General features: G+C 36.8%; 1 protein-coding gene across 3 annotated transcripts in view; it reads left to right on the top strand.

Annotated features, from left to right (window-relative positions):
* The window catches only part of LOC135836230 (uncharacterized), an 80066-nt gene that overhangs the window by 20766 nt on the left and 33569 nt on the right, over positions 1-25731 (top strand). The gene's annotated exons all lie outside the window — the stretch shown is intronic.

Here is a 25731-nt window from a genome sequence, read left to right as displayed (position 1 = left end):
ATATTTGTATAATATTATAACGATGCTTCGAAAATATTGAAGAGAGGCGTAAATGTACAGGGTGTCCCATCATTCATTCATTCTTGAAATCACAAAAAATATTGACCACCGCAACTTCTGAGACATATACCTTTACCTACCCTTTGAATTATTGCAGATGTTCATATAGACTTTTTTCGACAGCCATTTAATGGTATCCCAGTCTATATAGGTACATCACTCCTGACCCTCAGGTATCCAAGTTATCAATATAAATTTACAAATTCCAACAATATTCATATATTTTATCACCTGGACATCTCTTTAATACTCGGTTATGTAATAATTATCATACTATAAACCGCATAACTCGTACAACCAGATTTCTTTTCAAGAAGCTTCATTTATACAGTGACCTCCAAAACGACCCACGCATTTGAAAATCATTTCATTTGGTCGAATAATAAATGGTCGATTAATTTTAACGAAAAGACACATTACAGGTAGTTCTAAGGTATTTGATTCTCAGAAAACTGGAAGCTTTCGTATATTCTATACTAGAAATTTCTTATATGTACAGATAGGTAGGTATCCGCAGGTACACCTAGTGCATCCTGGTTTAGAAACATTCCGGACTCCAGTTATACGATCTGAGGTTGTTATTACATAGTAAGGTCTAACTAATGTAGTGGAATAATATCGTCACTGTCGTGTTTGATTGGATTTTGACTCAGGTGGTCAGAGAGAAAGGAAATTTCCATTACAAGTCACGCGAGTAATTGGGATTAAATTTAAAGAAGCTGAGTCCTTCTCACCTTTTCTCGGGTCAACACAAAAAAATTAAAAATCAAAAAGCTACCTAAATAATTAAGTATTTCTCTTTTTTTTGGGAAATAACTTTAAAAATAGGTAGTGAAATTGTGATGATTTATCGTTGAAATTTTAGGAAACTGGTAAGTAATTTTTTTTTTTTTAATATTTTAATTAGGTAGGTATTTGTTGAGATTTTTGCACTTAGGGTCCGCTATTTTTTCAACATTATTTCCATTTTTTCGCAGAATTCCCTTCGCCAATTTTATAACAATTTAGCCTTAGGTATCACTGATTTTCCGATTTTTTCCCCTTCAAATACCATTTTTTCACTCATTTTTTTGTAATCATTTTTCGATAATTTTCCACTGATTTTCAAACGAATTTTCTTGTGATTTTTCTGTAATATTTTCATTATTTTTTCACTAATTTTCTTACCATTTCAGACTGATTCTCCAGAAATTTCATCCCTTAATTTTTAAGTACATAACTTCTAAACCAATTTTCTATTTATTTTTTATCAATTTTCTAGTGTTTATCACTGATTTTCAAGCAACTTTTTTCAAATAAATCAATTTTTTAGTAATTTTTTTCACTGATAGGTATATTTTTTTGGTAGGAATTTTATGAATCAATGTTCTCGTCATTTTCCAAAACTAATTTTCTAAATTTCAACAGCAATTTTCTAGTTATCTCCCCCTAATTGTTCAGGTAGTAATTCATTTTTCTGATCCCCCCCCCCACTGTTGAAGCTTAGTAACTACTTATATGATACAGGCCAAACGAAACCCTGTTTCTTGTCTCGAGTTCTTCGAGCATACCAAGCACTTGAAGTACCAAAAGCACTTCAAATATTTTGAGCACTTAAAACGTATAGAGCACTTTGAACACCATGAGAACGTTGAGCACTTCTCAAATACTTGAGTTGACGATGGAACTAATATTCTGAAAGTCAACCCTCCTTCCCATCCGCATCTCTAGAGAAGAACCTGAAATGTGACAGAAATTTTTTGAACTTTGCTTCCCTTGAATTTTCCCGACGGATTCGTGTCTGATTTCCTCTTCTTCTTTCCGGTTCCGTGATAATCCTTCCTCTAAAACATACGAATGAAAAATACTTACGAATTAGCAACTCGTTGAACGCCGTAAAAATTATATTTTAAATTCAAATCACTGAGAAAAAATTTGCATTTCATGAAGATGATCAGCACAAACAAACAAAAACAAGTCAAAATTAACATTTCTGCAAGAATATACTAAAAACTGAAATTTGCTCAACAGATTAACAAAAATATAAATACCTACTTAAGTAGGTAAATTCCTACCAGACGAAATCGGAAACAATGATATTTCTCGAAGGTGAAATAAAAAAAACAACGCTAACTGAGTGAATCGAGAAATTACGTAACACAATGGAATGTCAAATACCTACCTATAATAATTGTCATCTAAACACTCATAGTTCTATGTACTCGCCCTTGCCATATGAAACCATACAAAGATAGTATGTACGTAGGCAGAGGCAGTACAAATCTTCAAATCGCTCACGATTTTTTTTTTCAACCATCGAGTTCTTCGACATTGTTTCAATCATCAGTTTCGCATCAGAATAACGTGACAATCTATAGATAGGTATTTATAGCGTCTTTAAATTCGCATAACTTACTCGCCGCGTTCAATTTCTCAACAACTAGTAATTCATTGGCGTTTTAATCGCGAGTAGTATAGGTAACATAGGTAACATGAAGGAGGCTTCGTCAAAGATAATGAGACATTTCGATGATACGAATGAAGGAAAAAAGTGACCTATTTGAAACAATTACCGTAACGAATAAATCATCCAATAATTACATAGATAAACGTTTTAGACAATAAAAAAAATGTTGATATTACAAGGACGTAACTGATTATGTAGGTATAGCGAAGTATGCGCGATGGACGCGGACGACGAAATTGTACAGGCATAGGTAATTAGGTTTCTATGTGATTAGGCCTATTAGATGTATTTTGCATGAATAATTTCCAGTGATTTAAATGTGTACGAGAGTGATACTTTGATAAGTCAATCGATGTTATGTCATCTGAAATTTTCAGGGAAATTGGAACGATTTATAAGAAGAGATCAAAAATACTTCTAATTATGAGGGAATGCAACAAAATAACAATACTTATAGGATAGAATGTAAAACTAGATAGAGCGTTTAGTGAAACGATGGTGATACTTTTAAATTATAATGTGCTTTAGGTACCTAAGTAATTTGCGAGTAGGTAAACAGGTTAGAAGAAAATTTACTATGCTAAAAATTTACCTACTTACTATTTCTTTGCAATGTTAATTACACTTTCACACAATGTCACTCATTTCCCAAGTACAAATTTTTTCATCTTCAGGATTTAACAAATAAATTTGAAAGAAAACGTACCTACCCAAGTGATTTCCTCAACTATACCTGATCATTTTGCATGTTTTATTTTTTTATTTGTTGTTGTGAGCAGGGTATCGCAGGGAATCACAAAGGTAAGATTTTCCGTTAAAGGGAAGGGGATTCTTTCATTGTGCGATTCTTTCACTGCATGGAATCACGGATTCGCGATGTATTCACACATCAGCCAACTTAAAAATGCCATCAGTCCTGAACTACAAAATGCATCACTAAAAGCCATTAAAAACAGTACATTTTACTGTTTCAACATATTGTGTCAATTAGTGAATAACACCTGCAAGGAATCGCAGGTAATCGAGAAGGTGCAATTATTCTCCATGAAAAGGGAATCGGATTACTGCATTTTGCGATTATTTTGTCTCAAGTCTTAATCTTTCACACAATTTGAATTGCGCCATAATCTGGTTATGACTCAATAACTCATCATCTCAATTTTCATTTTTCCAATTTTTCATGTATCTACTATCTACCTTTATGGTACAAATTGGTGTCCCAGATAGTAAAATGCAAAACGTCCACCCAACACAGAGAAGAATACCCCATTCCTATTGGATTTTCATTTTCTTCATTTTTTGCTATTTTGGATACAATTTTGGTGGAATACCCACATGTAGTACCTGATCTATCAGGTAGGTAGGTATTTGGGTTTAAAATAGCTTTATTGGGTAACCCGGTTATCTGGTACAGTATTACAAAATTTTTGGGGTATGGCCCGTGGACAGGTATTGGATTTTCTTCATTTTCTGCTATTTTGGATACAATTTTGGTGGAATACCCACATGTAGTATCTACCTGATCTATTGGGTATTCGGGTTCACAAAATAGCTTTATCGGGTACATGTAAGTATGGGTATGGGTATGGGTGCAGGTAAAGGTATTCTTTGTTTCATTTTATTGGGTATGTGCCCAGGTACAGAAATTTATGGATTTTTGCTCACATATTGGTTTGAAGCCCTGTCTGTTTGTATACATATAGGTAAACTTTAATTCAATCATTCTCAACATCAATGACAAAATCACTGACACGGCTAATGGCAGAAATTGCAGGATAACTTTGACTTCAGTCTGTAAAATATGGCCAGCACGGGTGCAAGAATCTGAAACAACTTGGAATAGTGAGCCCCATACACTTTGTTAAATTTCCTCGATGAATTTGATAATTCAACACTCAAGAACTCGACAATTTGACTTCTCAGCTTGATGGTCAAATTTACTCGTCTCATTCAAATACTGTCAACTAACAATACTGGCAACTCCATTTAAAATACATTAGGCGTTTTTGTTGCAACAAGGGCGCTATCTGAGCGGCTTGGTATGGAAGTAATACTCATGTCAAGGGCTGCGATTGGTCGATTCAAATCTCGCAGCTACTCGCTGCTATCAGTACCACATAACAAACTGATCTGATAGGATTTAGTTACATACCAGACCGCTAGGAGGATTAAACATCATTTTTCAACAGAGTTGCCAGTATTGTTAGTTGACAGTATTTGTCTCATTGAAGGATTTAACTCTCAATCTCAATGCAACTACCATTGACTCGACTGCTCAGCTTCTAGTCTCAGGATTCACATTCTATGTAGTCAGATATTCTTGTGAATGAAAACTCAATCATCCTGAACTGGAATTTTTTTCTAATTTTTCTACAAAATCAAAATCAACCAATTTTATAGAATTCTTCAGTCATCGTCAAATCAATTCAAAATCTACCTACTTATTCAGTCTGTTTTTTTTTGAAATCGCGGCTCTTCCACAGAGGGGCGGCGGGGGGGGAGGTTGTATGTAACAGCTCTTCATAAAAAATACTTGGCCACATTCTAAAGTTGCCAGAAATCTTCGTTATTATTTTCTGTTGTGATTCTTTGTTATTGATCTTGGTTATCGAATAGATTATTAAATATATTATGTTTGACTCAACTACTCACCATCTCTTAATTTTTCCAATTCCATATGTGCCATTATGATACTTACAATTGAATGGTTCCACCAGAAAAGGGCCTAACTGAAAAGATGGCGATTCGAGAAAAACGCATTTTAAACATTTGAATATGAATATCATATAGAAAATATTAGAATAACATGCAACTTATTATTTTTTTTCATTCCGCATACATTGAAGATTCAAAATCATTCTTTACTTTTACTTTTCTGCAATAAAATACAAAGAAAACACTGAAAATACAAAGTGGACAATTAGGCCCTTTCTTGTGAACCTACTTTTTCGATGAAAAAATGTGCTGAATCGCGTAATTTTATCATGTAAAAGGCAATATTTTATAACATTATAACGAAGTTGGGTTAAAATAGGTCATTTAAACGTTCTCAACAACTATTTTGTAGAAATTTATTTTTTCCTTAAGAAATTCCGCACCACTGAAAAATTACGAAAAAGTTACTTTTGTCTGTAAAAAATGGCGTACCACTGATAAGTTATGAAAACCAAGTGCAAAACATAGTAATAACTCAAACCACCAGACTCTCAGAGACAATTTGGTGAGAAATCGGCGGAGGTGTCCGACTTTGACGTTCAGTTTTGAAGGCGTGACTATAGGTAGAGCTAAGTAACGAAGTGTGCTAGGTGGTATTTCCACTGTAGAATCCATTTTTGCGATTTATTATGAAAGGGCCTAACTGAAGTTAGGCCCTTTTCTGATGGAACCATTCAATTTTAGCCTATCGAAAGTCAAGTGAGGGGGTGGTAAAGGGAATTTCAACCCAGCCAAACATTCTTGTACATATCTATTTAAAGAGGGAATGGTTTTTAAATTTACAAATTGAATTTTTTCACACTACATGAACACGAGAACATGTTGGCAATTCACATGACAACCGTATACCCAGGCGATTGATTAATGTTAATAAAAAAAGAAGGGGGAAAAGTGGTAAACCCCTTTGGTTAGCAACTAGGTGTTAGGTTATTATATAAGGTTTGAAAGCTATACACGCGCGCGTGTACACTTTGTAATCGCCGTCGGGCAGGTTGATCACCCGAAGAATGTAGAATTTTAAAACTGAATTGTACTTTGATGGAGTGAACCATGGTATAGGCTATACCACCTTTAAGCATGGCACGTTGCATCTCCGCTGCGACCAAATTAACGAAATAATAGATTACATTATATCGTGTAGAGATAGGTAGGTATATTCATTAAATAGTAAATTTCACTATTTGGAATTTAAATGTGCGCACTTCGGGATACGAGTATGCCTCTACCTATCTATGACGAATGCTTAAACTTCGGGGTGGTCATGTAAATGGGTAGCGAACAACGCTATTTGACATTTTGAATGATGAAATTGGTATTAGGTATAGGAACCGCACATGGAAGTCAGAAGTGTATGGCAATAGGCATATCGAGTAAAAATTATGAGAAAATATACCTATATACTAGATCAAATTACCATTATGTTGGTACCGAATTGACTCAACAACACGTTACGATCAATCACACGATCTACTCACCTGGAACATATACCTAATAAATTTTAATGTCGCCTCCATAGAAATGTACGAGTACGATAATGTAATCGTATAATTATCAATCGTAGTCGAGCATAACGTTACGATCAAATTGACATTTAAAGCTCGTGCTTAGGTATGCCAGGTGTTTAGGTGCGATATTCGAAATGCAGAAGGTATCCATTTGTGTGAATTGTTCCGATATGCTTGTCAGTTGATTGTGGTTACGCAGAGTGACCCATCAAACGTTTGTCAGAAGGGAATGCAAAGGGTGCACTTGTTACAGGGCCCTCGCTCGAATGGGACCTCAAAATAATGACTTGTTTCGAGGTACCCATCCCAATGCCCATCCATTCAAAATTTTCTTCACAGATAGTTTACCTAAACCTATCCTATGTTTTATCTCAAAAATCAATTCTTAAATTTTAGCTTTCAGTAGATTTTTAAATTTTTGAAAAAATAAATTAAAATACAATTTTTTTTTTTTTTGGTGTTTATAATTACAAGATTATTACACCCGTAGAGGGGAGGGGGTTAGATTTGGTTTGTGAGGTTGATGTTTTTCATTAGGGAGATGAATTTTTGTTTTGAATCGACAGAAAGGAGTTTTCAATCTGGACAAATTTCTTCGCTGAACATGAACATTTCGCAGGTGAAATGAAGATTGCTTAAATTACCACAACATAAAATCTCAGCTCGAAAAGATTTTTAAAACCTCGCAAATAAAACAATACCACCTGTAGCGGAGAAATTATAATGGTGATGACCATTTAATGAAAACAATTCCTCTTCTGCTCCATTGTTCGTCGAGATAAAACTTTTATGCAATAGCGTTATAAAATATTTCATAAACATACTGCAAACAATACAAATCTGGTATCTTGTTCTTACATAGGTAAGTAGAGGCTAGGTACTGAATATATCCATATCCTGTCCATGCATATCTTTCTTATCTTCTATTCAACACATCAACTCGCATCACAGCCCACCTTAAAAGCTGCACATCCTTTAAAAGGTTAAAAGCGACACACTACAAAACGTCGACGGTAAATCAACACACCTATTAACACGTACGCAACTCCTATTTTGGTCAAATTATTCAAATCACACGTGCGCCTGTGCGCTCTTTGAACATATCCTAATATAAACAATCGAACTCGACATCGTAGACAGAAAATTCTCAACTTTCCAATTGAATCATTGCTTACTCCATTGCTCTCGTCAATCCAACTAGCAACCAACTTTCGAAGTTCAAAATCATTTTCACTTATAGATAGCTGGCGTAACAGAGTGCACCGTGCTTCAAAAACAATGCTATAATTACCCGCTTCGGGCATCTGTTATTATTAATGCGCAAGGACAACGCCTTTAAGCAAACGCCCACAGAATTTGAAAATGAAATGAAAAAAAAATCACTCCAAAGAAAAGCGAGAGTATAGGTACCTACGATGACGATTACGCGAGAACTACCTGTGTATATATAAAAAAAAAGATGCACTTGAAATTTTAACAAAAGATTAATGAATATTTCATGCCCACCTTTGGGAAGCGCGCAACATAGTAAAATCAGTGCCCAAGGATGATCGATGTGATTTCTCGTCGTCGTAATCTACTCGAGGTATCTTATGAGAGCCATTAAATCTACATAAATTCTTGAATCACGCATCTAATACCGAGACCAACCTGACTGAAGAGTAAGAGTGAAATTCACTGTGAATTGAAATGTCGTATTTGATTGGTAATGATGGAAATGAAAATGTCATTGATTGCTCTATCAAGTACGAGTACCTACATAATTATGGTCTTAAACCTTCGTGATGAAATTTTCAGATCACGGTCTTAGTCTTACCCTATAACCCCTCCAAGGGAACAAAATCGAAACTTTTTGGTAGGTACCTACTGTTTCTTTTTTTTTCAAGATTGCGGAATTGATGGGACTTTTCTAAAATGATGAAGGATCGTTTAAACATTTTTTTTGTTTTTGATCTCAAATCTCTAAGCATATCGTATCACTCTTTGAGAGGTCAAAAGGGTCCACATTTTGGTTTTTTGGCCAAAAGTTTTCAAATTATGCAGATATGAAAACAATTTTTGAACAAAAGCTATAGAGCATCAAAAAAGGAACTTTCGTAAGGGCTCACCAAAGGGAAGTACGGTCTTTTAAAAAAAAATCATTTTTGAAAGTTTATTCCCAAGAACACTAAAAAATTTGTAAAATTAGCGTAATCGACTTTTCGGGACAGTTTTTTTGCACATTGTGATAGGTTTTAATGGTTTAGATTCGAAAAGAGTTTGTAGAGCAGCTAAAGAGGAATATTTTTCACCCTGAAATTTTTTCATCAAGGAGCTGTGGGGGGAGGGAGTTATCACATTTTGAAAACTAGACAGCTAAGCAAAGCTTAGCTGCAAAGTGTGCGTAGCTGGCTGCCTTTTCTACAGCTATAACCGTTATTACATCTAGGTAGTGCATAAGTGAATCAACCATGTCACAGTGATGAGAATTTTTGAAACTCTCACTGCTTCAAAATAATAATTGTTTTTCAGTGTTTTCATATTTTCCAAATTACAATAGGTATTTCAGAATAATTTATAAGCTTGTATTGCTTCTAAATTAAGAAATTTCTAGTTGTTTTTCATAGTTTGCATTGTTTTAAAATTTACAAAATTTCAAATCAATTTCCTAAATTCCCCATCGCTACAATTTCATAAAGTTTTCAATAAATTTTCAGAATTTTGCATTGCTGCTGAGTTAGGAAATTTGCAATCAATTTTTAGAATTCACATTGCCTCTAAATAGTCAAATTTTGAATAATTTTTCAGAATTCTTATTGTCTTTAAATTAAAAAATTTCAAATTCAATTTTCAAGTTCATATTGTCCACAAATTGTAAAACGTTTACTCAATTTTTGGAATTCACATTGCCTCCAATTTTTCAGAATTCTCATCTTCTTCATAAATATTACAATACTTATTTCATATAATTTTCAAGTTCACATTATCTGCAACTTACAGAACTTTTAATCAATTTTTGGAATTCTCAGCGTCTCTAATACAAATTTTCATATTATTTTTTTTAGAATTTCCATTGTCTTCAAATTTATAAATTTTCAAACCAATTTTCAGAACTAGCTTTTTATTCTAAATTAAGAATTAAATCTTATAAAATATGTTAAGAATTTGCATTGCCTCTAAATTAGGTACATGAAAAAAAAATACGGGTAATTTTTACAAAAAAATTTAACTAAATACTGGTGTTTAGCACAACCATTCAATAATTTTTACTGTAATCGTATAGTAAAAATTATCATTTTAATAAATTTTGCTATATAGGTACCAATAGTAAAAATCATTTTGTTTTAATAATTTTTACTAAATCATGATAATAAAAATTACATGTTTCAATTGTAGGAAAAATTAGTTTAATTACTCATTTTGAAGTAATTTTTAAATTATAAGTAAAAAGTTAAAAATTATTCATGTCAAGGTAATTCTTACTATACTTATGGCTACAGGTAGAAAAAAAATTAATGAAATGAATTTTTAATTTTTAGTTAGCAAATGATATCATAATTCATAAATCAATTTCAGCATTATTTTATCCCATTATCATGTACTACATGCATTTACCTATCCAATTTTCCTACGAAAAATCTGTCACCTACCTACTTACCTCACGGGGATTCGAACCTGGGTCCCTAAATTTCCTGTTCCTACCTACATGCCCTATCCATTCAGCCACCGATTGACTACGAGGGATAGGGCATTAAAATAATATATTTGTTTGGTAAACGCCCCACCAAACCACTCACACTTGGAATTTACAGCTAACAGACCGGGGGTGTAACAGGGTACAATGAAACACAGCTGGTGATGGAATAGACTGGGGGTATAGCAGGGTACAATGAGCGGCAGGTGTTCTACAAGTCCCCTTTTCCCTTTTTTAGGATTTAATGCATTAAAATAATGAACTAAAATTGCAATTACTCAGCAATTACCCATCCGAATTGAATGAAAATTAATCTATTCCCTCCGCCTTAATGATTCTCAAATGGTGTCCAATAGGTACGAAAAACGGTTGGATAGCTTAAGAGAACATTCATTGTAATTGAAATTTCAATTTCTCAAAGCGAAACCAATAGTGTGCTACGCACACTAAAAATGCAATTAGAAAATTTACAAGATCTTGATAAATTTTGCGTAAAATCAGTTAAGTACATAATACCTATTCGAGTTCGTACCAATTTTGCAGTCGAGGTTGGATCGAAGTGTTACATAGATTTCTAAGAAACGGAGTAATAAGTTATTAAATTTCTAAACGATAGACGGGGGGGGGGTGAGAATTTTGAATAAAGCTGCAAATAACAAGTACTGTCGTGTGACATATCGTTTGTTTGGTTTTTAAGGGTGCTGAATTCGAATGTGAACTTGGTTTTGTGATCTGGCCCTCCCAAACCCTATCACAGATGCCCTAATTTGGTCCTACGACGAAAATTTTGACTAAAGCTGGAAATATCAAGTAATAATACCGTGTGATAATATATCGTTTTTGTTGAGTTTTTGGAGGTGTCAAGTCCGAATATAAACCTAGTTTTGTGTTTTGACCCTTCCCACCCCCTACACCAGCCACCCCATGTTCCTATGATGAAACTGAACAGAAGTTCTGAAATATTGAAACACAATACTGTCTCCTGGAATTTAGCAGTAACCACATAAAATAGTCTAGAGGGTTCCCAATAAGCACCGATCACAGTTATACCTTCTAAAGTTCATTTTTGACCCCTCCAGAGCGATTTGAAATTTCTGGAAAATATTGAAAATTCGCCGTAGACTGCAGAAAAGTACAAAACTGGTAGGTAGATAGAGGTACTCACTGTGTTGATGTCGTGTAAGAGTTGAATTGAAATAATTATTCACATTGCGGTTCACTTTGCTCAGAAAAAATTGTTGGTATTTTATGAAAAATTTAAAAATTGCCCTCAAAACAGTTTTTTTGAATTACAAAAAATCTAAAATGGAATTTTAGAACCTGAAATTTTGGTTACGAAGGTTTTAATATGAGCTCTTCTAATCCAGCTTGGTTAGATTTAAAAACAGACCAAGGCTGTGGTGTCGAAAGAATTGAAAACTTGAATTCTGGAGAGTTAGGAAAATTGATTTCTTAGACGTTTTGAAGCCTCCATTTTATTCACGGTTAAAAAATCTGCAAATTTTTCAAATCAACAATACATGAAAGTTCATCCCATCAAAATCATAGTAGCTATATCTAGATGCTCAAACTTTTACACATTTTATGATTGAGGGGAAAATTCAATTCTTGTTTCGAAAGAACCTTTGAAAATAATTTAAAAAATTCTAAGTTTTTCTGTCATAAAAAGTGACAGAAAATGAGGCCATCGAAGTCGCGTGTTTTTTGGGCACAAAATCCTCAATCTCGGTTTAATGTTTAGTCGTCCATTGATACCTATTGGTGCCACGTTATCTCATATCGAAGTTGTTAGATTTCATGCTAGCACGCCCCAGGAAACGTGTGCGCAGGTACATTGACTCGTATTCAATGATAAATTTTTATCATCTCTTTATCAGATTCGTACGTATTCATCTCATACCTATAGGTACCTTTATCAATCCAGGTAATTAGGTAAATGACTATTATCGCGTACCTACATCTAACTCATTATGTAATTTATATTATAGCCGGAAGCAATACAAATTCCAAAAGCAAGTCCTCATCGTGTATCAAAGATGACATGTACTTTAATGAATCGCAGGTTTTTATATCTTACACTTACGACCATCATCATATCCTTACATAATATACTGGGAGAGATATGTACCTGCCTACGTCGCGTCGTCATCTTAAACTCTTAGATAGGTATTATGAGACAAACGCTAAGAGCTTGCGATAATGTACCCGGAATGTATTTACCTACATTATTGTGCAGAGTAATTATGCGAGCTTTCTTTATGAGACTGAGGATGAGGAACTTACCTACCTATACCAATTTTACGTAGGATATACCAGGGCAAGGTATACAAATAATACATATACGAATTGAATAGTATGAGGATCCACAGTTGTAGGTACATGTAACAAAACATTAACCTTGTAAAAAAAATTAAAACATTTCAAGGAATCAAAATTAAAAACGGAAATCATCAATATAATGCCATAATGCCAAGACGAGCACACAATATATCATGGAAATAATCATACATACCTATGTACTAACATAGGTTAGGTTAGATATGCATGGCACTGTAATACAAAAGTTACTTAATTAAATAAATTTTTCGCCATCGTTACAAAATTCAGATGCTTACATAGTATAGGCTCAGCTCAGGTTTATATCAAAAGAAATTCTCACCAACACGTCTCGTCTTATAAGGCAAATAATAGTCTAATAAGAATAAAAAGCCGAGAAGAAGAAACAATCACATAATATTACGAATAAATAAGGTCAATTCAATTCTATATACAAAGAAGATACTGGTCGCGGATGCCTGAAGAAATTCTAGGTACATAGAAACACATGGGTTAATTCATCATGGACAAGGTATATACATAATGAAACATATAGAAAATAATAAATATTACCTTTGGGGCAAAACATCATACGGCGTTAATTTAATACGGTCGTGAAGTAATCACATAGATTGCAGTCGATCGGATCGAGCCCGAGCCGTCAACTCGGATTGATTACACAGTGACGAGGAGATTTTCATTTAACTACTTCATTTACGTGTTCATCTCATCGTAGGTTAGGTACAACAGTCGATCAGGCAGAATTGTATGTATTTCTTCGACATTCTCTAAGAGTATAAGCTTACCTATGCCTACCTCGGCCTAAAATTATACACACGCAAATGAGCTCGCAATGAAATGTCAAAAACCCTCGAAAAAAAATGTCGAAAGGAATTAGATCACAGAAATGAAATTAGTTCAAATATGCGTAACGCCTACTCGAAGACCATAAAGTATACGCACCAGAAAGATAACCTAGAAGGGTGAGGAGGAGGGAAATCTGTGACAAGTATTTTGCATGTGTTTTTTTTTTATCATCATGTTTCACGTGTTTTTGAAACAAGTTTTCAAAATGTAAGCATATAGGTACCTATATTTATCGAATTTACGTCGTTGATTTGAATAAATACGTGTAAGTTGGGTATGTATTTGTCTTTTGATAAAAATTTCTTCTTTTATGAATAATTCATGGTCGCGACCACCATACTGTAGCATCCCATCTTTGATGTTCCTTCTGTATATAGCGAACAAATCGCTGAAAAAGGGAAAAGGTCGAAGGGGATTCTGCAATTCGTACCTATAGATAATCAATTATGTATTTACCTTTTTCTATTGAGTGTTATGTTTTGTTTCTGTACCTACATAGATCCGGTTTTGTAGTCGAATAGATAAGTAAGAAAGGGATTTTTATAGTGAAGTGGGTGCAAAGGAATGGGTTGAATTGGTGGTAATAAAGCTCTTGTTTTAGTGCAGTAGGTTTCTTATCAGCAAAAGAAAATTATATTAATCTAGGTAAATCATTAGATGAATTTTCTTTTTTTAATTCAAAATTGAACAATTTGGAGGACATGGGAGTTTGAGAAGAGTGAAGAGTAGATTAGTATTCATTTTTTACTTAAAATGGGCTAAAATTCATTAAAAAATTCCAATTTGTAACCACTTGAGAACGCTTTAGTATTTTTGCAAACTTCTCGTTTAAAAGAGGAACTGGAGGAGACAATTTTCCTGGCTTCAATTTCTTGGAGGGTTCAATCGTACAAGCATTAGCATGATCTTTCAAAATTCAGCAAAAAAATTGATTCCATTAGTTTTAAAAAACAATTATAGGTATAGGTTGTAGATTAATAATAGAATCTTAATCAAATAATTTTTCCGGCTCGTGGTAAACATTTTTTAACTTGGGTGAACTTTTTTCGAACTTGAAAGTTAATTTTGCTAACATTGCAAGCTTAACTGCAACATCTGCTCTTTCACCTTCTGATCATTGCTGCCCAAAATTGATAAAATATCAAATTTTTATTTAAAAAAAAAAAAAAAAAAAAAAAAACAGAACTGCTGATAATTATTAAATTATTATAGGTAGGTAACTTTTGATTGTTAGAAATTTATAAAAATGTCTCTGATGGACAGTAGTCTGAAGTCAAGTTTGAGAACTAATATTTTGTGATAGCTGGGACACTCCTTGGTATTCAGAGGGAGAGCCCAGTGCTATTCAGCATATAGTTAAGCCCAGGGAACCCAAACTCTACTGATGACCTTACGAAAGTACATCGAACAGCAAAGGTGACGAAACACCGCATAAATGATCATAGACCGCAAATGAAGTGTAATGCTTTAATGTATAAATCTCTGATATAAAACCGAATCGATATATTACAAAAAGACACACTAATCATTATAAAAAGACACTTGCAATGACGATTGCAAGTGGAAGCTCTGAAATGCATCCGTACTGGAACACCAGTGAAAAAATACTTAACGTTTGTAACGTCTCTAATGGCGGAGTGGCTATACTCGAACTAAACCGACAGAGTGCACTACTTAGTCAGTGCTGCCACTCCGCGGGAACACATCTTCCCTTTAGGTGGAAGCTGTGGGCGCATCCCCTACCATCACATATGCCCCGCTTCCATTTGAACAGCGTGGACATCGGAGATGCTGGAACATTGAAGCCAAAAACTGGCCAACGGACAACGGACGGGAGGGCCCATCTGCCCCGCTTCATATGAACCCGCAGCTTCCAGATGTTAAACTGGCTGGGTCCATCAGAATCCAATTTCAGCCTCCAACTGCTGATTTTAAAACGTCTCTGCTAAGTTCTCACGGCACCAGCGACTTAAAATTACCTTAGATGCGAACATTTTCTCAAAATAAATTATTTACATTCACATCTTAGTCGCTAAGTGTCACAAAAATTCACAAACACATAAATATTTACATAAACAGCAGAGAAAGTACAACATTAAAAATAAATCGAAATCCGTAATTACGCGAGAATCTATTAGAGATGATTGAGAACCATTCCAAAACAAGGCTCCAGTACTCGAGAATAATAACAGGTACGTTGAATCACGTTGAGTTCATGTTGAGTTTGCTTCTTTCTCAATACTCGATCTAATTTTCATTTTTCTCTGTTATCAGCAAGCTGATATTTTCGTCAAGTTGGAGTTAGACGATACTGGAGCTGGAAACTGCTTTATTTCATCTCTACTATAGTAAGTACTCCGTTGACTAAATTGTTTTCGCGAACTCTGCTCTCATGTAGTTTCTTATTGGAGCCGCGTTACTGTCCCAGACAGCTAGCCACACGTCGCTATGTTCACACACAGCTGGGAATGTTTACGTTATTCCCACTGACAGCTGGGACGATGCTATTTTCCCAGACAGCTGGCCGGAACTGACTTTTTGCGCGTTTTCGAGTCGCATTTTCTCTGATTTTTCTGCAACGAAGTTTCAAGCCTCTCTGATTTCTGGAACTCGCTCATACGGCTTTCAACCTCTCTGTTTGATGATAAAAAAGTATTTACAATAAAATAATTCTATAACTAAGTCAAAATTAATCTAAAACTACACTAAAAATAAATCAGTCATAAATTGACCATAAAAAAAATTTGCTCCGAGTGCAATTTTTCATAAATAAATCAACAATGTAAAAAATAACCAAATTGTACCACTAATTAGAAGCTAAATGCAATACAGTAATACGAATCGAACTATTCACTATGCTTTCACGTTGGAGAATGAAAGTTCCAACTGTTGTGCATCAAAAGTTCTGGTAATAGATAAGTTTGCACAAAATGGCGTTTTTAGAGATAAACTTTTATGTAGCTACAGTTATCTAATTTACAATCTTATCTCTAACGTTGCACTCGGATGTTAGAATATAATTACACTGGTCTACATAAAAGTAGTTGGCCTTGAAAGTTTTCAAAGCTTCAAAACTCGCTTACTTCGTCATTGAAACGATAACAATTGAAAGCTTGAACAAAATATGCTCTCTCGAAGTCGTCAAGCATTTCAAGCTGTATAAAATTCAAGGTTTTTCTACGCTTTCTATTTCTCTGATTTCCAAGGTCATCCGGTGCATTCCGAGTATGCAAGTTCGAACTTTCGAGATTGGTAGGTACCTGCTTAGCTTTAGAACGCGTTTCATACCTCTCCCGCGCCGCCTCTCGCCTTTCCTTGTATCTTTTCTTATCAGGAAACGTTCGTTCAAGGCAATCTTCGAGCTTTTGCTCTTCGGAGGGGGGGAGCTTTCTGCGTAGTCTCTTCTTTATTTCTCGGAACTCTACATTGTGCTTTGAAATCTCTTTTTTAGGCATCTCTGATTGGCAAGTTTGGCGAATTTTTTCCAGGGTTTTTTCAGGTTGTTTTCGCGAACCTCTGGGCAAATACTCTGGATCCCTGGGGTCGTCGACCTCCTCCTCGTCCTCGCTTTCCTCTTCCAACTTCTCTGTTTGCTCGATGGTTTTCTGCTTTGAATAATCTCTGATTTTTTCCACCAAGTCTCTGTTATCGAATTTGGATCTCTGCTTCAAATCATTTTTCAACTCCTCCAGCTGGTTTTTGTTAAGATATGACGTCATCTGGCGAGTGTTGACAATTTGCTCGTCAGTAGGGTCAGCCACATTTTTGACCATGTAACAATTGCTACCAACGTGCTGTTCGACTGTATAAGGACCATAGCGTTTTTGAAATAGCTTTTTTGACAGGCCTTTTTCATACGATGACAGGCGATGCGAAGTCAACATGACCAATTCACCATTTTCAAAAATAGTAGGGGGCCCGTGTAACTTGTTGAATGCGACTTCGTTGTTGATTCTCTGTTGCATTCTTTTCTCACGAATAAAATTCACCAATGCCTGCTGGTCAGTCATATTGTCAATATTTTCATCAATGACTTCTTGAGTATAGACTGCTTTTCTGGCCAGCTTGTCTGCTACGAAATTATTATGGTCATATTTTCTCGCTCTGACATGTCTTAACTCGAACTCCTTGAATTTTTTGGACAGTTCAATGACCTGCTGGAAAGCTGCTTTATGATGAACTGGTTTTTTGTTCGAATTTTTCCAGTTATTTTCAATCCATCTTTTCGAGTTATGATTGACAGCTGTAACCAAGTAGTTGGAATCGGAAAATACTTTAAGCTTCTCTACTTCATTTTTTAAGGCAATTTCCATCGCTCTGATCAACGCAATGATTTCAGCCAAATTGTTGGAATTTTTATAATCAGGGTGCACGACTCGTTCGGAAATATTGAAATCTCCACTGGGTGTCCAACTGATTCCGATACCCGCAATTGCTTCATCAGTGCCATTTTGAGAACAGGCACCATCTACTGCTACCCATACAAATCCTTTTTTATCAACAATGAGCTTTTTGGGGTCCATTTTTATTTTTAGAGCTTCTTCTGATGTTATCGATGGAACATTATTGGCACGTTGCTCTTCTCGTAGCTTTCTCAACTCAAATTTGGCATTTATGCCAACACTTGGCACTGGCAAATCCTGAGCTAAATCATCTCTGATTCCCCAAGCTTCATTTGGCTTTACTCCGAACTCCGTTGGCGTATTATTAATCTCATTTTCGACTTGTTTGGCATATTTATGCCAGCCATGGTGAGTATAATCGAAGTTCTCTGCTGACTGATTTATCTTGACTCTCAGTCTATCGCCAATTATCCTCATTGTTCTTTCCACTAAGCTTGATTGTGGATTATATTTTGTAGTGTGACCAACTTTCACACCATAGGATTTGAGTAGGTCATTCCAAGCATCACTCACAAATTGAGTACCATTATCAGTAATGACTTTGCGCACTTTGTGCCCCAGTTTCTTGATTTCTTCGAGGATTTCTTTCATCGCTTTTGAAACCTCTTCTTTTGTAGCCACAATCAGGGTTTTTAGCCAAACTTTGGCAGTGAATACACATTTCACAACTAACATGTATTTTGGATCACTGGCCTTGTTAGCAATTTGTCCAATTAAGTCAGCTGATAGTACATCTGCTATGCCATAAGCTTCAATTTGAGCATACTCTAGCTTCTTCTTCTGCCCAAAGTTCTTATTATGTTTGCAATCGAGGCATTCGCTTGTGGCCAATTTGGCAGATTTTGGTACATTCGGCGAATAGTACATGCGTCGAAAAATCGCATCAATTTTGGCAGCTCCTACATGGCCGTATTCCTCATGTAGGTACATTATGGTATCTTTATACAGCTCATCTGGCATACATGGCACTTTTGAGCCATCTTCTCTGATTCGATGAAGTACTCTGACACCTTCTTCTTCTTCCAAAATGACATATTTTTTCTCAAGCTGTCTCTTCGCTTTTCTCTGCTTTGAAGTCATGTCCAGTTCTTCAGCTTGAAGTCTTCGTATGACCTTGGACCAATTTTCATCTCTGTTTTGGTACAAGTCCAGCCTCTTCAGACAGTCTACCAACTGTTCTTTTACTAGGTCTTTGTAAACAACGCCAAGTGGCACCATTCTGGTCCAGTTCGTCTCATATAGGGTCAGCTCCGGTGCCTGCATTTCCCACCATTTACCAACTCTTTTTGGCAAATCATAAACCAAATCATGGCAATTAAAGTGGGTGATCCATGCTGCTGCTTTGCGGTGTATTTGAGCCAAAGTATTAAATCTGTGCACAATTGACATAATATCTTTTCTGATATGCACTTTGTAACCATGAAGCCACATTTCGAGTTTTTTTAATGCATTCGCCAACGAGTACATTTCTTTCTCTATTATGGTGTACTTCTTCTGATGGTCTTTAAATGTGTTGCTCACAAATAAAATCACATGATCAGTGCCATCTTCTCCTTTTTGGTAAACTACAGCGTTCATGGCATCATGTGTAAAACTGGTCTCAAGATAAAAATCTTGCCCCTCGATCGGAGATGCCAGCTCAAACTTCTTCCGGTACTCAGTTTCCAACTTCTCTAATGCATTCTGCTGCTCTTCTCCCCACTTGAAGTTTTCTTTCCGTATGACTTCATAAAGTGGCACTGCTAACTGCTGGTAATCAGCTATGAAGCGCTTATAAAATCCAACAATTCCCAAAAATGCCATAACATCTTTTTCATTTTTGAGTTTGAATTCACCTTTCTTGTTGGTGTGCTTGGCTTTAAATTGATCAAGCTTTTCGAGTTTTTTATTCTGCTTCAATATTCTGCCAGGCTGGAGCTGGAATCCCAGATGGTTTATTTTACTCTTGAAAAACTTTGACTTCCTTGGATTAAGCCTAAGTCCATTATCTCTGATAATCTTGAGTGTGTCAACAAGTAGCTCCATCATCTCTTCGAAAGTTGCAGCTTTAAGTAGCACATCGTCGACATACTTAGTTCTGCCTTTTTTTGCTGGCATAATTGTGTTCATCATTTTCACAAACAATGCAGATGACACCTTCAATCCATATGGCACTCTGATAAATTGGTGGACTTCCCCGTCAACAATGAAAGCACAATACTTTCTACATGCTTCATGTAACACCATCTGCCAAAATCCTGCCACAAAATCCAGGCAGCAATAAATTTTGGCACGTCCATCTGTTGTTATAATTCTATCAAGCAATCCAGCCTCATTGTAATCATTTTCGAGTATTGGATTTAATTCCATTGGATTGAGGCATAATCTCACGTCGCCATTTTTTTTAATATTGACAACCAATGCATTGATGTATGGTGAACTGGAAGGTTCGACAATCTTTTTTGCAACCATCACTCTGAGAGCTTCTCTCACAAGTGGCATCTGCTTATTCGAAGGAGTGTACTTAGGACCATGAAATCTCTTGATGTTTTTAGGATCTTTAAATCTCAGCTTCATAGGTGGTCCTACCCATTTTCCTGGGTACTTGCTGAATATACAGGCAAACTCTTTAAGTATGTCGAAAGCTTTTTTTGCCTGTTTCTTCGTAATGGTTTCTTCATTAACAGCTTGCTCCAAATCTGCTCGCAGTGTTTCCAAAAATATCTCTGGTCCATCATCAACATCCTCAGGCTCTTCTGCCTGGTATTTATCCGCAGTGTTGGCTTTTTTCGAGATACGATCAATTTGCTCAACATTCTTTTTCTTTACTCTGATCCGCCTGAGTGTAATTTTTTCTCTGTACTCCTGCTCTGACATAAATTTCAACGTCTCTGTTTTCTCCTCTCCTGGGGGGCAGCAGGTAGCTTGTTGATTTTCCACATCCGGTTTAATTCCAAGCACTTTCATTGTTTTTGTGCCAATAATGAATATCTGATTGCATCCCTTCAAGATGTAAAATGGAATTTTGAGCTCGCAATCTCCAAATTTGAGCTTCAGCACAATGACATAACGATATGACTCCACTTTTGAATCATCTGCCAAGTTACACACTATAGGTCTTTTCAGCATGATGTACTCAACATTGTCATAGTGGTCCCTGAGTAGGATGTTGGCTGTTTCCTCTGATACTACGTTGGGAGTGGCACCCGTGTCGAGTTGCGCCGGATAGGCGGTGCCATTTACCGTCAGTGGCACCACACATGTATCGAATTTATCTTTTTCTCTGAGAATCTGTTCTCTGACTCGTGCTTCAATTTCTTCTCTGCGCAGCGGTGGTTTCGGCGTAACAGGTGTTCTGAGCGAGTTCAACGAACTTTCGAGAGTCGGTTGCGCACCCTGCGCGTCTTCGGGGATATGCGTTGCCCCATTTACGTGATTAACATTAATTTTAATCGTCTCTGATGCCCCAGCAGGGCCTACAGGTGTTTCTTGCGTCTCCGATAAGTTTCGTTCCTCACCGGGAGGGGAGGGGATTCCTATCTTGTTGAGTAGCTTGTGGAGTGTCTGAGGTTTGATGAATTTTTTGAGCTTCTCTATTTTTTTAACAGCATCAGCGACTTCTTTTTCAATGTTTTTAGGATTCTCTGCTTTTTTCTTCTCTATCAGGGTCTTTTTTCTGATAATTTCGTATTGCAGCCCATCTTCTTCTGTTACAACTTCTCTGCTCTCCTGAGTTTCAGCGCCATCTTGATCATTGATGATTTCAGGAGGTGTCTTCTTATGCCAATCATAATTGTACATTTTATCCATTTCCTGAATCAGCTCTGTTTTGCGTGCAAATCTTGGATAATATCTACCATTTTTCTTGCTTAAATGGAATTTGTGCATCACTGGTATCATATTATAATGTTCATCCACTCTGAATTGACGCATAGCTTGATTTTGCTGGTCTCTTTTTAAGTCCAAAAATACAGCAGCAGGTGTCCACCAAAATGAGACAATATCATCTTCCAGTGACTCCAAAGCTCTTCTGTACGCGAAGTATCTATCCAGAGATACTGGATTACTTGCAGCAACTTTTGGCTTAACCAGTGGAAACAACAGAATAATTTTCGTGAAGCCTTTCTTCTTTAACATCTCTAATATTTGCGATGCATAATTCTTCATAGCTTGTGAACTCATGTCAGAGTAGTTCAGCTCGTATTGAGCCAACGATACGATAGCTTTTTTCTTCGTAAAGTTGGCAGCTTTGGCAGCTTTTAACAGGTCACTGATGTTGAGTTGTTCTTTGAGGTAAGGCTGAGAAATTTCAGGCCTTCGTCGTGGTATTACATTCGCTAAAAATACAGCGAGTGAGTCTCCAATTAACTCAAATTCATCTTGCGGTAGCTCATGGAAATTCTCCACTTGTGCTAAATTGCACGCGTCAGCTACTCGTTTCCCGACGGCATACCTGTTGAGTCGATGGGCCCCTCTGGTGATGTAGGGGGGGTCTGTTCGTCTGAAACTTCAGTCTCTGATTGCGTTTCTTCTTTTCCTGTGACTGAATTCACTTGATGAGCATTTTCTTTGTTAGGCTTTTTATACCTAGGCTCATCTTTCTTCTCTTTCTGACCAGTTTTCATCGTCTCTGATTTGGACTGGTTTCTATACTTGTCATACGATTTTTTCTGCTGATCAGTTGTGCGCTCATTTTTGCTCTCACTGTTGTTGTTGCGAGAATTGTACGAATTAGAGCGCCTATCATTGCCACCAAAACTCGCTCGACGATTTTCAGATCTCTGTTGAGTGTTTCGAGCCTGAGTAGGTCTTTCAGGTTCAGCTGGTCTCTGAGCAAACTCCTCCACTCGAGTCATCGCGTTCAGCCTTTTCTCAAAAATGTTGATATCTTGAAGTTCAATCTCAGTGAAGCGAGGTCTGAGACTGGGTGTTAGCTTGTAATAAATCATCATTATTATGTCTTCGAATGGCGAGTTGGTGGTTTTCAGAACTTTCAACCAAATCATTAACTCAGAGCACTGAGTGGTGGATGACGTTTTGCACACTGACATATTCCTGAAGTGATTTCTTGCTTCATTCTGCCTCTGTGGACTCCAAGCGCAATCAATGAAATCCTTTCTGAGTTGATAATAATCAGTGCTGTTTTCCTGAAGATCTTTCCAGGGTGCCATATGTATCAGCTTATCATCGATAAGCACCATCAGAGCATCGCAATATTGACTTTGAGATACCTGATATGGCTGCATCCATCTCTCGAAGCGGTGAATAAAGTTGTAAACTTGGTACTTATTTTCTTCTGAATAACTAACACCAAATTCGCGCAATCTATCAGGCCTAATGTTGGTATTGGTACCGCCAAACTGGATTCGATAATTCAGCCTACGCTCTGGGGGGTGGTTTTGCTGCTCACGCTCAGCCTGAAGCCATCTTGGATCAATTTCGGGCTCTCGATCATCGTTTCGTCGACTGTTTCGATCATCTCTGTTGCCATTGTTGTTATTGGCATTGTAATTGCGATTACTGTTGTTATTATAATCGCTATTTCTTCGATCATCGCCACTACGATTATTTCGATCATCTCTGTTATCGCGATCGCGACTGTTGTAGCTGTCGCGTCGATCACGACGATCACTGTGATTACTGCTACCGTTACCGTCTCGCCTATCGCGGCTGTCTCTGCTTTCGCGTCGATCGCTGCTGCCTCGGCTGTCGCGGCTGTCGCGTCGCGGTGTGTTACTTCGCGAACGCGATCTACGGGATCTAGAATTTCTCGAAGATGATCTGTTTCGGTTACCGTTACTCGGAGTGCGATGTCTATTGTTGTCGAAGTTGTTATTGTTCGAATTCGAGTTGCCCCTGGAGGGGGCGGGGGATCTAGATCGATCATTTGAGTCCCTTCTTCCTCGGAAGAGACCCGCTCCTTTACTGGTATTTGCACCGCTGCGACTGGCGGTGTTACCAACGATATTACTATTCACGTTGTGCACAACTGGTGGCACAACAGGGGGCTGGTAGGGAGGTTCATCCGGTTTGTGGAGATTTTCGATAAATCCATCCACGTGATCTTTCCATTCAAAATATGCAGCACGTTCTTCTTCCATATTCTCAATGAACTCAACATGTTGTAATTGCATCTGATATAATAGGCCACCTTGGTACATATTTCTTTCCTTCATTTTATTCATAATGAGGACGTGAGATGTGAGTACTCTATCGGTGGTTTCTTTGTAAGCTTTAAAAATTGCTTTCGTCTCTGATTTCAAATTTTCGATTTTTTTATCACTTTCTCTTTTCAACTCTGATTTCATAATCGCCATTTGAGCACGCAGCTCAAGATATAGGTTACCTACATCCTCTCTGGTTTTTGAGATGGCTTTTTCAGAATCAATGACTCGTTGAGCAATAACTTTATCGTTGCTATCGTGATTATCAGCAGATGAATAGGCCCATTTATGGAAAATTAGTTCCTCCTCTGTTAAAGTTTTCGGAAACAATTCTTCTGGCCTTTTTTCAATTTTTATTTCAATTTTTTTATCGAAATTTACCGGATCAAAATTGCAAATTTGAGCCATTTTGGACTCTGCTATATTTTTCATGTACTTATCCGACCGGGAAAGTTCACCTTCAAGTTCATAGTCAGGTTCATAGTGTAAAATCGACGCCTCAGGGATTTCTTCACCTGACGGTTGTGCACCGTTTCCAGCTTTCGCTTCATCAGCACCGCTTGCGTCGATCTCATCTTGATCATTATTCAGGAAAAATAAATCGCCTTCTTCGAGTGCTTCTTGATACTCGATCGAATCAATTTTTATTTCAGCACTGCGCCATTCTCTTCTCTGATCTAAAATATTCTCGTGCAATCTGCGCAATAATTTTCGATCCTTCATTTTAGGCTTGATTTTCAGCGTGGCTTGAATTCCCAATTGATTCCGGCGTTGAATATCAGCATTCTTCGCAGCATTTCTACTCGAACGTCGTAACTGCTGATTGTGAGTATTTTGATTTTTACAGCTTTCATGGTTTGTATTACTCTGATTTTGGAAACCATCGCTATCGTAATCTCTGTTATTTATTTCAGGTCTCAATTCGGTAACACGTGCATCCTGACTGACCAATGGAAAGCTGGATCTACGTGCATTGTCAATTCCAGGATTCGGAGAATTTCGATCAGCCGTCATCTCAAATAATCGTCGCATTCGATCAGGTAAGTGATCCAAAAATTCCTCTGATAAATATTCCGGTAACCGCATCGGCATGTCGAAGCTTTGTATTGTCTCTGTTAGGTACGTAACGTGGTACAAGCTTGCAACGAGCTTTCAACGCTTAACCTTGAACTTTGGTACGAGCTTGTTCAACTGTGCTCGGTTTTTCCAAACCAAAGCTTGTCGAACTTGGAACGAAAGCTCTAATAACGCGATTTTTCGGCACTTTTTCGCGATTCTTTCGAGAAATAAACTCTCTTGTACCTTTTTAACGAACGTTGCAGTCGCCAAGTTGACTGATTGGAACGATGTGGTCGCCTGGTTGACCAATTTTCGCCGTAGTCGCCTGGTTGACCAAATTTGACCGGAATTCTGGGGTTTGTAAAAACTCTGATAAGTAAAAAACTCTGGTTGGAATACGCGATTCCGCCTGTACTAGGTACAGTTTGCCTCTCTCGAGAGCAGTAATAGCGGTTAGGCTAGAGGTTAGGCTAGAGGTCGCGATACCTCGTGACTTTGCCCTAATTTGTGACACAAAAAGTGCACTGAAAAGCCCTGGGTACAG

This window comes from Planococcus citri, chromosome 2 (genome assembly GCF_950023065.1).
Source record: "Planococcus citri chromosome 2, ihPlaCitr1.1, whole genome shotgun sequence".
NCBI lineage: Eukaryota > Metazoa > Arthropoda > Insecta > Hemiptera > Pseudococcidae > Planococcus > Planococcus citri.
The sequence above is the reverse complement of the archived record's forward strand: the minus strand, read 5'-3'. Positions and strand labels throughout refer to the sequence as shown.